Source organism: Lucilia cuprina, chromosome 2 (genome assembly GCF_022045245.1).
Source record: "Lucilia cuprina isolate Lc7/37 chromosome 2, ASM2204524v1, whole genome shotgun sequence".
In the NCBI taxonomy this organism is placed as follows: Eukaryota; Metazoa; Arthropoda; class Insecta; order Diptera; family Calliphoridae; genus Lucilia; species Lucilia cuprina.
The window spans coordinates 66,237,259-66,249,663 of NC_060950.1; the positions used below are offsets into that span (position 1 = coordinate 66,237,259).

At 25.6% G+C, this 12,405-nt stretch overlaps 1 protein-coding gene across 1 annotated transcript in view; it reads left to right on the forward strand.

Annotated features, from left to right (window-relative positions):
• Positions 1-12,405, forward strand: part of LOC111683073 (putative uncharacterized protein DDB_G0282133) — a 68,463-nt gene that overhangs the window by 12,766 nt on the left and 43,292 nt on the right. The window lies entirely within an intron of this gene.

The window sequence follows — 12,405 nt, forward strand, 5'->3', positions numbered from 1 at the left end:
GACTATAGACTAGACTATAGACTAGACTATAGACTAGACTATAGACTAGACTATAGACTAGACTATAGACTAGACTATAGACTAGACTATACACTAAACTATAGACTACACTATAGATTAGACTAAACTGTAGAAAAAAATCAGAAAAATAACTGTTTTTATAAATATAATTAAAAAAAAATTAAGCCTAGAAACGAAATGGCTCGTTTTGTAACCTTTTGCCGACCATTAAACCCATTTTAAAAAACGTCAATACAAAAACACTTTGTTGTATTATTGTGTTTAACGACTTATTTTTGACAACAAAGACAAATATTTTGTTTAAAAACATTTACATTTATAAACACTTGTTTAAATAATAGTAATAAAAAGAAGAAGAAGAAATATATAAACCAGGCCTAAGTGGAGAAAAATATTAAGGGTATGCACTGAAATGTTCTAAAACAGAAAAAATGGATTATAATTAAGAGAAAATTTAATAAAAAATTCCTTTTTTTTAATAAATTTAAGATAATTTTTTTTGTTAAACAGAAAGTTTTTACAAATTGCTTCTGTAACTGAATACCCCTAATAGTTTGTTTTATTTTAGTTAATATGAAATTTGAATACATTTACACATTTTTCTTTGGACAATTCAAAAATACTACTTGTTTAACAAATGTTTTGTTGTTGATTTCTAAGTTTCTTTCTATCTTTTCTACTCATTTTTGTTGACATTTAATTCTTTTAAAATAAATTTTATATAAAAACAAAAACGAAAATCTAAAATGTTTTTTTGGTCATAAAATCTTAAAATACTTTTATTTAAGATAACACAACTCAGCTAGACTAGTCTTTAAGAATCTTAAAAACAAATCTTTTTGTTTGTTTTTATTATATTAAAACAACACATAAGTATCAGATGACTTTTGGAGATAATGGTTGACAAACAAACTAAAAACAACAACTTTAATAATAATAAATGAAATTTTTAATTGAGAAAAAAATCTAGCTTTTTTTAACTACAGCAACAAAACTGCAAAAAAATATTATAAAAATTCTTAAATGAAAGTTAAAATTTAACTGATTTTAAGGGTAAGATAGAGAGAAGTCTGTTGTAATTTAAAGGGCTGAGTTACATAATAAATGTTGTTTTAGGAATTCTGGGAATCCGTTAAATCCCATCTTTTTAACCAAAAATTACCACGTTTATGCTATAATAAGCGTATTTCTCTCTTTTATTTTCAATTTTATACTTTTGGTAAAAATTTGCTGAATTCCTAAAAAAATTTCCAAAATCGCCAAAATCCCTTTTGTTGTTTTTGTTGTTTCCTTTTAAAAAAGTACAATTTTATACTTTAACTTATTTATTTCTTTGATTTATTGTAAATTTAATACTTTTCGCACAAATTTGCTAAATTCCTAAAAAATTTCTAAAAAATCGCCAAAATTCCTTTATTAATTTTCACCCCCAAAATGAACACTTCACTGGCCTTGTATACCATTATATTTCTGTTGTTTATAATTTAAAAAAAAATTTTTGCAAATTTGCTAAAGATTTTTTTTTAAAAATCGCTTAAACTCTTTAAAAAAAACGCCAAAATCCCTTTATTAATTTTCACCCCCAAAATGAACAATTTTAAAGTCCAGCATACAGATTTATTCCTTTTGTTTATATTTTTAGTAAAAATTTGGCAAATTTCTTAAAGATTTGAAAAAAGCGCTAAAATTTCTTTAAAAAAAATCGCCGAAATTCCATTTTTCATCTGTTTTTAGCAAAGAGAGCAGTTTTATGTCTAAATATGAGTAAAAGTTTGTTATGTTTCAATGTTTTTTAGATTTAGCAAAAAATTTGGTGAATTCCTAGAAATTTTTAAAAAATCGCCAAAATCCCCTTTTTTAAATTTGTTTCAAAAATGAACACTTTTAAGGCCCAGTATATTGATTTATCTCTTTTGTTTATACTTTTAGTAAAAATTTGTCAAATTTCTTAAAAATTTTCAAAAAAGCTCTAAAATTTCTTTAAAACAAAAATCGCCAAAATACCATTTTCAATCTGATTCCACAAAAAAAAAGCTGTTTTATGCTTTAATACAACTAAAAGTTTGTTTTATTTAAATTTTTCTTAGATTTATACAAATTTGGAACAAATTTGAAGAATTCCCAGAAATTTTCAAAAAATCGCCAAAATCCCTTTTTATAAATTCTTTTCCCCAAAATTAACAATTTTATTTTTGATGCCTTTGTTTTGTTTAAAGTTTAAAACTTTTAGCAAAAATTAAAAACATTTCCTAATGAATTGCAAAAAATCGCTAAAATTCCTTTTTCTTATAAACGCCAAAATTGCAGCACTTTATTTTTTTCTTTCTATAATTTAAAATTTCTGGGTTTAATATACTTGTTGTTCTTGGCTTTATTTCAAATTTAATTTTTTAAGCAACAATTTTAAAAATTCGTAAAAATCATTAAAAAAATCGCCAAAAAACTACTTTTTTTAAAAAAATCGCCAAAAAAAAACCAGCAAACTTATTTTTTTTTCCTCCAAAAGTTATAAATTTTAAGGTCTTATATGCTTATTACTTGGTTTTGTTAATTATTTAATAATTTTAGCAAAAATTTGTAAAATTCCTAAAAACTTTTAAAAATCGCCAAAATCCCACTTTTAAGTTTTGTCCATTTACAAACAAATTTTTAAAAAAAATCTACATTTTCACGAAAGAAAAATACATTTCATATGTTTTTATTTAAGTTTTAGATAATTTTCCAGCATTTTTCTTAATTTCCCCAGAAAATTTTCAATAAATCGCCAAAATCCCATTTTTTTGCGCATTTTCTTAGAAATTAACAATTTTAAATTAAATGTAACTTTTTGAATTTTGTTCGTTTTAAGTTTTGAGCAAATTTCTAGCATTTGGCTAAATTCCCCACAAAAAATTTAAAAATCGCCAAAATCCCTTTTTACAAATTTTTTGCCAAAATCATGTTTTAAAAAAGCAAAGCAAATTTTTTAAACAATTTTCTTTAAGTTTTAATGGATTTTAATTATTTTGGGGAAAATCTGCCCAGAATTTTCAATTATTTACCAAAATTTCCAAAAATGTTCAATTAATTAACAAAATTCCCAAAAATTTTCCATTAATTACCAAAATCTCCTAAATAATTCTTAAGACCTAATTTCAAAATTTTTTTTATAAAAAAAAATGCTTTTGTGATTTTAAGTCCAAATTTTATTGCAATTTATCATAAATATTATTAAATTCCCAAAAATTTTGTCAAAAATCGCTTAAATCCCTTTTTTTTGAATTTGTTTTTTTTTAGAGAGAAAACAATAATTTTATGTTTATATATTATGTTTTAGGTAATTTTCTTTAATTTTTATGTTTTTTTAGCATTTTTCTTGAATTCCTAAAAAAATTCTAGAAAATTACCAAAATCCCATAAATTTTAGAATAAAAACAACTTATGAATTTTTGTTAAAAATTCTTCGCTTTTGTGTTTCTCAGACCATATTGCTTACATTTTGTTTATTTTATGTCATTTCTTGTAATTTTATTAAATTCCCAAAAATTTTTTCAAAAATCGCTTAAATCCCATTTTGGGTTTTTTAGAAATTAATAATATTTTTTCTTAAATATGACTTTTTTATATAATTTCCTTTAAGTTTTAAGTTATTTTCTTGCATTTTTCTAAATTCCCAACAATATTTTCATAAATTACCAAAATCCCATTATATGGGGTTTTACAAAAATTTGCAGTTTTTTTGCTTAAATTTAATATTTTAAAGATTCTCTTTAATTTTTTTCTACATAAATAGCAAATTTTAACAAATTCCTTGAAAAAAATTTCTTTTCCCCAGTTTTCATTAAAACTCCCAAATTTAAGGAATTTTCTCTTAAAATATGTCAATAAACCTGAGAAGTTTTTCCCAGCCAATAGGAATTTTCTTATAATTTCCTTCAATTCCCAAAAAATTTTAAATTTTAAAGAAAATAATGCAAAATTTCCCTTTCTAACCAAAAATAATCAATGAAAATCCCCAAAATTTACCTACAACACAAATAACCAAATGCAGGTAACAGCAAACATAAAGGCTTTTGCTGCTTAGCCTATTAGATAATGGGATTATTTCTAGATTTTATTTTGTTAATTTTGCAGAAATTCTTGTGTTATTTAGTTAAACAAAAAAAAATCCCCTTAGGGCGGGATTTTTATAAATTTATAAAACATATGATGGGCACGCGTCTTCTGGCAATAGCAAAAACATGTTTATTTGAACTTTGAAATCCCATTAGTATGAATATTTTTAAAAGGTTGTAATGATTGATGGGATTTAAGAGGCAAAGACTAGAGAACTAAAGAAAAAAAATGCAAAAATGTGTTTTTTCAAATTCTCTGTTAAGGGCAGTTTTTGCATAACAGCTTAACAGAAATCAGCAACTAACAGAGAGAAAACTGTAAAAAACTGTTAGCAACTAAAAACACAAGTCGCCTTCTAAAAGCTTAAAACAAAAAAATCGTTTAAAAACCTTAAGTGGCGCCAATAGACTAAATATTTACAATGGTTTCTTTTCACTCTTTTTTTCTATAAGACTCTAAGAATAATTATAGTCTAAGGCGCTCCTTGAAATAATTTGTATTGCATTTTTTTTTGCTGCTTGTCTATATGTACTTTAAATCACCGCTATTTTAAATTTAATTTATTTTTATGCCAATTCATTAATGGCGGCAAATACACTAAAAACAATCACTGCAAAACGCTTTAAAAGTATTATGTTTTTTTTCTTAATTTAACAAACATAATTAATTATTGCTTATTCTCATTCATTAAGTATCAGGTTTTTATGAAATTAATAAAGAGAATAGCAAAAAAATCGATTGATTTTTTAAATGTCAATTTAATTTCATTTGAAATTTAGTAAAAAATTAAACTCTTAGCATTTCAGAAAGTTTAAAAAACAATTAACTCTTAAAGCTAAAGTCTAGTTTATATCAGTCCAGATCTAAAGATCCTTTCTACTCCACTCCATAGTCTTAACTAAAGATCTTGACTATAGATCACTTTATAGTTTTGACTATAGATCACTTTATAGTTTTGACTATAGATCACTTTATAGTTTTGACTATAGATCACTCTATAGTCTTGACTATAGACCACTCTATAGTCTTGACTATAAATCACTCTATAGTCTTGACTATAGATCAATCTATAGCCTTGACTATAGATCAATCTATAGTCTTGAATATAGATCAATCTATAGTCTTGACTATAGATCAATCTATAGTCAAGACTATAGATCAATCTATAGTCTTGACTATAGATCAATCTATAGTCAAGACTATAGATCAATCTATAGTCTTGACTATAGACCAATCTATAGTCTTGACTATAGATCAATCTATAGTCTTGAATATAGATCAATCTATAGTCTTGACTATAGATCAATCTTTAGTATTGACTATAGATCACTCTATAGTCTTGACTATAAATCACTCTATAGTCTAGACTACAGATCACTCTATAGTCTTGACTATAGATCACTCTGTAGTCTTGACTATAGATCTCTCTATAGATCTCTCTATAGACTTGACTATAGATCACTCTATATTCTTGACTATAGATCAATCTATAGCCTTTACTATAGATCAATCTATAGGCTTGACTATAGATCAATCTATAGTTTTGACTACAGATCAATCTACAGTCTTGACTATAGATCAATCCATAGTCTTGACTGTAGATCAATCTAAAGTCTTGACTATAGATCAATCTATAGTCTTGACTGTAGATCAATCTACAGTCCTGACTATAGATTAGTCTATAGTCTTAACTATAGATGTAAAGTATAGTCGATAGTCTTGACTATAGATCAATCTACAGTCTTGACTATAGATCAATCTATAGTCTTGACTATAGATCAATATATAGTCTTGACTATAGGTCAATCTATAGTCTTGACTATAGGTCAATCTATAGTCTTGACTATAGATCAATTTATAATCTTGGCTATAGATCAACCTATACTCTTTACTATAGATCAATCTATAGTCTTGGCAATAGATCAACCTATACTCTTTACTATAGATCAATCTATAGTCTTAACAATAGATCAATCTATAGTTTTGGCAATTTTTCACTCTAAAGTCTTAACTATAGCTCACTCTATAGTATTGACTGTATTTCTTTTTAGTTATTAATTTTTTTTTAATTTTTATGTACTTCCTTTGTCTTCGAAATACACGGGAAATCCCCGTTTATTGTTCTTATAATATTTACTTTCTCTTGTTTAAAATTATTTAGTAATTAACACAAATATTTTTATTTCTATTCTAACATGTCTTTATTTAGGTTTTTTCATTGTTAGCTTTCTTATACATTTTTTTATTTATTTATAATTTTTATTATTATTGTTAAGCAGGAAGTAGAAATTGTCTTAACTCATTTTCCCAGTGAGAGTGTTTAGGCATAAGAGTGCGTGTTTTATTTTGTAGCGTTTCCGTTTAGTAGTTAAAAATAAAATTCAAAAAAAAAGCACGCCAATAAGTCAAAAAAATACACTTTCGCTTAAGATTTTTGTTTGCTGTTGTCCATGAAAATTTTCTAATCTTTGTTGAAATCTTTTATGGATTGTTTTAGAAAGAAGCTTTTTTTCACAGCAAAACTTCATGTTTTTGCATAATTTTCATGATTTAATGAAAATATTTTTGAGGTTAAGAAAGTTAAGAATATGTGTAACTAATTATAACTAAATAGTTAAGACTCAATTTAGTGACTATAGATAGTCGGGATGATAGAGTGTTCTGTAGGTAAGACTATAAAGTGCTCTATTTACAAGACTATAGCGTGATCTATAGTCAAGACTATAGAGTGATCTATAGTCAAGACTATAGAGTGATCTATAGTCAAGACTATAGAGTGATCTATAGTCAAGACTATAGAGTGATCTATAGTCAAGACTACAGTCAAGACTATAGAGTGATCTATAGTCAAGAATATAGAGTGATCTATAGTCAAGACTATAGAGTGATGTATAGTCAAGACTATAGAGTGATCTATAGTCAATACTATAGAATGATATATTGTCAAGACTCTAACGACTTTACACTGATCTAAAGTTTAGACTATAGATCCATGTATGTTCAATAGTGGTTTAAAGTTTTATAAGGCGATCTGTCCCCAAGTGATCTACAATTGTGGTTAAAGAACGATCGAGACTTTAGAGTAATCTATAGAACAGACAGTTTAGTGTAAACTATATTATAGGATAATGTTGAGACTAATGTCTAGATTTATTAGTTTAATTTGTTTATAATTTTATGTTGGTTTATTTTGTATTATTTTGTAATTTATTAATGAAATGTTATTATTATGTATGCTCAGCACATTTTTTTTTTTGTATTTTTATTTAGTTTAATTTTTATTTTATTTTATTATTTTATTTTATTTTTTTGACGTATTGTTTTTGTTATAATTGAAAACCCCTTTAGTGGTTGAAACCAATATTTATATGATTATAATTATTAGTTAAGGCACGTTTTAAGTTTAACTGACATTTAAAGTGTTTTTGGGGTTTTTGACCAAACGATTATGAGTTTTTGTTTTTGTAGGTTTGATGTCTGTTATTTGAGCTTAAAATGGGTCACACACGATTTTGTGTTGGTTTTTGGATTTTATAAAAATTTTATCAAATATAGATCATTTCTGTTAAAGTTTTATATTCTATAAAAGTTTTAAATAGTTGACATTTTTGAAATTCTTTAAAACTAATTAAAATCGTGTTTGTAAATGAAATCACGATTTGACTATGAAATCTAAGGAAAAGAATCTACTGCGTTTTTCTTAAACTAAGAAAACTTTAGCTCTAAACAAAAACCTCTTTACTAATATTACGTGCTATTTTGTCATTTAAATCAAATCAAATTGCAATGATTCAAACTAATTTGTAATGTTTTTTCTTTCTTTCTCTTAAGAAAAACCAACCATTCAAAATAATTGTTAAAATCATAAAACCTCAACTATTTATTACAATTGACAACACACTTTTTAAAACAACAAAAACAAGGTCACTTCAAATTTACCTAACACAACAACTTACAAAGGAGAGAAGGGAAGGTAATTCGACATATTTATTCTCATAAAACAAGACATTTGAAATATTTAAATGTTGCGCGCTCTGTCACAGTGACAAAAGTGTCAAGTTTTATGACCATTAAAATCACTTCAAAAACAACAACTAAAATGCATAATGTGAACAACGTTTGCATTAATACGAAACCGCTATTTTACAAAACTGTAAATTTACTTCATTTATATTGTTAAATGTAATTATTTTAACTTGTTTTTTTTTTCTTCACTTTACATATACATACAAATATTTAAAACAATTGTAAATGATTTAAAAAATTAATCTCTTTTTTAAGTTAAACAATTTTTTTATTTAATTATTTTAAAGGGAATTTTATGTCGACTTTTTGTTGTTGCTGCTGTTAAATTTTGTATGTTTATGACATATTTTTTTTCTACTATTTGTTCAGATAACACCTGAAAACAAAGAAAATTTAAATGCCTCAGTTTATTTAGGTTAAATTTATTGAAATTTTTTGTCTTCTTCTTATTCCTCGTTTTTAGTAATCTAACAATTAATTCAATGTTAGTTTAATCTAATTTGAATTTATTTAATTTACACACATTTTTTTAAATCAACAAAAAGGCCTTCAGAATGTTAATATAAAGTGGAGCAACAGGTAAAAAACCCGACTATAGACTAAACAATAGACTTGACTATAGACTAGACTATAGACTAGACTATAGACTAGACTGTAGAATAGGCTATAGACTAGACTATAGACTAGACTATAGACTAGACTATAAACTAGACTATAGACTAGACTATAGACTAGACTATAGACTATAGACTAGACTATAGACTAGACTATAGACTAGACTATAGACTAGACTATAGACTAGACTATAGACTAGACTATAGACTAGACTATGGACTAGACTGTAGACTAGACTATAGACTAGACTGTAGACTATGGAATAGACTATGGACTAGACTATAGACTAGAATATAAACTTGACTATAGACTAGGCTATAGAATAGTCGAGTCTATAAACTAGACTTTAATCCAGACAATAGTGCAGTTTATAGGCTATGGTACACACCTTGGTTTCGGTCATAGTCCAGACCTTAGTTTCCGTTATAGTCCAGACTTTAGAGCAGATTACAAACTAGACTAAAGACTAGACTATAGTTTAGATAATATTCAAGGTTTTTGTCCAGACTATACGAAAGATTAGTCTACACTTACTATTGACAAAACTATACACTATACATGACCTCCATTATAAATTTTTAAAGATCAGAACATAACAATGATATCAATATTGATATTTATTATATTCTATAATATTTTATTTATTTAATATTTTCTTTATTAAATAAATTTTGACCTAGACGCACAAATAAATTGATTATTATAAAAGCTTTAAACCAAGTTTTTTTTTTTTTTAAAAATCTTTCAATAAATTTTCAGAAATCTTAAAAGCACGTCTTTATTGTTAACAAAAAAATATATATATATAAAGAATATTATTAACAGTTAATTTTAAACAACAGCTGTTATTCTTTTAAAATTTATGAATGTCATACGCAGTGGATGGTCACTGCTCTAGATTTTAACCTTAACATTTTTTTGTTAAACTTAAATTAAGCGTGAAGAATTTAACAATTATTTTGTTTAAATAAATAAAAAGAAAAGTTTTTAATTATAAATTACAGATTTTCCAAAAGAATTGAAGCAGAAATTTCATTTTTAAAAATAAAGAAAGAAACATATTTAAGGGAAAGTGATTTTGACCTAATTTGTTGAAGATTATTGTGTTAGATGGTTTATGGGTTTAGGTTCCCAAATTACTTGTGCTCCAATTAATTTTCTTTACACTTGAGCAGATTCTTCAAAGAAAATTAAATAGATTTCAATCTTTAATTGTAAAGGCCAAACGACTGTTAATTATTGTTCGTTTAATACTATAACTGTGTTCGATTGCTATTGTTCCACCAACTTAAAACCTTTTTTATTACATTTCAATTTCAAAAACCTTGATCTATCAGTTAAATTGTTATAATTGTTGAGCTACTAATACTAAACCTACTGCTTTAGAATCTGAAGCAAAAATTTAATTGTTTCTGTTTTTTCTATAATTTTTGTTTTTATTCTTTTACAATTTTTCTGATCTTTAATCATGACCTTTAATCGTTTTTTTTTAAGTTTATTTTTTGTGTAAAATATTTTGTTGTTATTATTTATTTATTAATGGTTTATTGAACTATGTAGGATTTTTTCAGAACTAATTTGATTGATTTGAAAACTAGTTTTTTTTGTAGCAAACAAACAAAATATCTTGTCAGTTTCAAGTGTATTTTTTTTTTCTTAAAAATTATACTTGTTTATTAAAACTGTTGTTAATTTTAGGTGTTGTTTTCTTAATTTTGTTTAAGATATATTATTAATAAATTTTTAATAAACATCATGTTGTTTATGTCTTTTGGCAGGGGCTGTTTCTAATTCAACAATTCAAATTTAGACACTTGAACCGCCACCATAGAATTATTGTTAAAGTTATGACTAGACTAGAATATAGACTATAGAATGGACTATAGACTAGACTAAAGACTAGACTATAGACTAGACTATAGACTAGACTATAGACTAGACTATAGACTAGACTATAGACTAGACTATAGACTAGACTATAGACTAGACTATAGACTAGACTATAAACTAGACTATAGACTAGACTGTAGACTAGACTATAGTCTAGACTATTTAATTAATTTCTGTTATACACGTAAAATTTCATGCTAGAAAGTCATGTAAAAATGTGTTTCGTATCAAAAGAAATTTAATTTTCTAATAAACTCAAACAATCGATCGATATTACGAAATTACAATACTTTTACTTAAACATTTCCTAGTAATAACACTTTCCAAAAAAATTAAACTAATTTTGATTATTTTACCATTTTAAATAATATGTTTTTCTTCTGCGATAAAAATTAAATTGTAGTTTGATTAAAATCTTTACGTCGCACTGCGTTGTTGATTGTGATGAATTTTAAATTTATTTTTTATCGTTTTTCTGTTACATGAAAACAATGTAATTCCTCATTTCACTTACAATATCTAACCTCAATTTTTTGTAACGTCTTCTTTTTTTTGAAAAAAAATTTACTGCCTTAACCACGATCATACACATAAAATATGTTTAGGCCTACAAAACTGAAACCATAAATATTTTTTACACATTCCATACGTAGAGTAATAAAAAATAAACCAGAGAAGAAGCAAGCAATACGTTTTGACAAGCAAATGTCATTTTAAAGTAATTTCAAATAGACCAAAAACATGTTGAACAATTCAACACTATCATCATTATTATCAACGTGAGTGTGTACTTTATAATACATATATCAACTCTGCGCATACTCTGTACAACTTTAAATGATATTGTTGAAAAACCAGTAGACCAATACCAGAGAGTAATAAAATGACAACCTCTAGTTGAAAAATAGGTATTACAATATAACTCGTGATGAGTTTACTTTTTTGAACATTATTAACCATCTGGTAATTAGTTTCTAAACATGTCAAGAATTAAATACTGTTGCTGTCAATTCATTAGAAATAGAAGAAATTAAAAAAAACTACAGTTAATTGTTAGAAAAACAATTTTAAAAAGGTTTCAAGAAAGTTTAAGTTTAAATTTGATTTCAATTAAGACAAGGAGACCAACCGGGCCAATTTGATTGTTGTACTCTAACTTACTCTATTATATGATTGTATTAGATATTAAGTGAATAGTTTTATCAATTATTTCACTTTCTTTTTTCTATAACTTCTTGGAATGGAATGGCTTTTCAATAATAGTTTTTTGTTTTGTTGTCACAAAACTTTCATTCTTGTCTGAGAAGTTAAAAAATATTTGACAGGAATTGTATCCGGGTTTAGGAAAAACATGTACTCTTTAGTCTAGTCTATAATATAGTCTAGTGTATAGTCAATTCTGTAGCCTAAAGTATTGTCTTGTCTATAGTCTAGTTCATAGTCTAATCTATAGTTTAGCTTATAGTCTAATCTAAAGTAGAGTCTATAGCCCAGTTTAAACTATAGTCTATTCTACAGCGTAGTCTATAGTCTAGTCTACAGTCTAGATTGTAGTCTAGTCTAAAGTATGGTCTATAATCTAGTTTATAGTCTAGGGTATAGTCTATAGTCTAGTCTATAGTCTAATCTTTAGTCTAGTCTATAGTCTAATCTTTAGTCTAGTCTCTAGTCTAGTCTATAGTCTAGTCTATAGTCTAGTCTATAGTCTAGTCTATAGTCTAGTCTATAGTCTAGTCTATAGTCTAGTCTATAGTCTAG